This window comes from Sorex fumeus, unplaced genomic scaffold (assembly GCF_029834395.1).
Source record: "Sorex fumeus unplaced genomic scaffold, SorFum_2.1 ptg000111l, whole genome shotgun sequence".
Taxonomy (NCBI): domain Eukaryota; kingdom Metazoa; phylum Chordata; class Mammalia; order Eulipotyphla; family Soricidae; genus Sorex; species Sorex fumeus.
In genome coordinates this window covers 3,782,230-3,783,696 of record NW_026606168.1, presented here as the reverse complement: position 1 = coordinate 3,783,696, position 1,467 = coordinate 3,782,230, and positions in this window count along the sequence as shown.

Sequence of the window (1,467 nt, the reverse complement as noted above, 5' to 3'; positions counted from 1 at the left end):
CTGGGAGACCAGTCCAGCAGATCATAAGTCATGCTTCTAGGACCCTCAGTCAGTACAAAATGCATGCTTCTTGCACATAGGACATTCAGTCAGTGCAAAGTGGTGCTCTGACATCTCTGATGGTGAAGGGCAGCTTAGTTGGAGGTAAAAATCCATGAGAACCACAGTGGACAGAGTCAAGCAGATCAAGTGGTCAGAATCAGGACCAGTAGATTTTGTCAAGGCTGTGCCCTCATTTGGGAAGAAGGCTTCATACAACTACTCTTTTAAGCCTTTTATAATCTTGGCTTTCTCTAACAAAGACCTACCCAAAGACAATAGGCTAAGAGCTTTATGAACTAGATGAGCTTGACCCTGCCTGGGGCCACTTTGTCAACCTATAAATGGTGTGACTAAGGAGAAAACCAATACCAAGAGAGTAGAGCAAGTGGGAAGGTGACAGTGGTGATGGGATTGATGTCGGAATATTGAATGCCTATAACAAATCACCATGAACAACTTTGTAAACCACTATTTAAAGTGTGGGGGGGTGGATTAAAATAAAAACAAAACCTCCCCAACTGGATCTATGGATTCAGTTCAAGAAGAGAGAGAGAAAGAAAGAAAGAAAGAGAGAAAGAAAGAAAGAAAGGGAAGATGTTGAGCTACTGGATTCAGTCATTTCTGATCTCTCCCCGCTTTCTAGAGAAACCAATAAATTGTTAGTTTTTGTTTGTACTTGGGAAAAAATGGACCAATATGTTTTCCCTTTAGTCCTGAGCAGAAATAGCACAGCTCTGAATTGAGAAAAGCCTTCCAATCTCTGAGAGTAACCATTTTTTCCAGGTCACTGTGAGAATAGATTTGAGGTCCAATCCCAGTTCTGCTTCTCATCTGTTGTGTGATCTTAAAAAACCATTCAGACCCTTTGACAGTGAACACACAATTCTTAGTCATCAGTCACAGTTGTTTTACTGGATTCATCCATTGGATTATGAGAGGTTCCTTTTAACCACAACCATTCAAATTATTATGTTGCCTTAACAGTCATTGATGTTTAAGCACCTATAGTATTATATTTGTTCATAAAAACCATTAGAGGGAATTTCTCATTTAGAAGACAACTTCTAATTAGCCAAAATAAAGCAGATTTACAAGCTGGATTGTTGCCACCTTGGAGGAAGTAAGCTAATAAAATCAGCTTCCTTGGCGTGAAAAGGCAAGCAACTGAAACACTTATGTCTCATGGCCACCATTTGCCCAAAGAAAGTAGTAGGATGGGAGAGATTTTTCTGCCACACTTGTTCAGTCCCTGTCACCAGGAGGGAAGCTGCTCTAGGAGAAAGTACCCTGGCTGTGCACTGAAATTGCCAATGAGGGAAGCAGAGGACCAGGTCTGATCAGCCAACTGTTCCGATGTCCCTTCCCCACACCTTCCCATCAACCTCTCACCTTGTCCATCCCTGCTGCTCCCCTCCTCACTCCTCA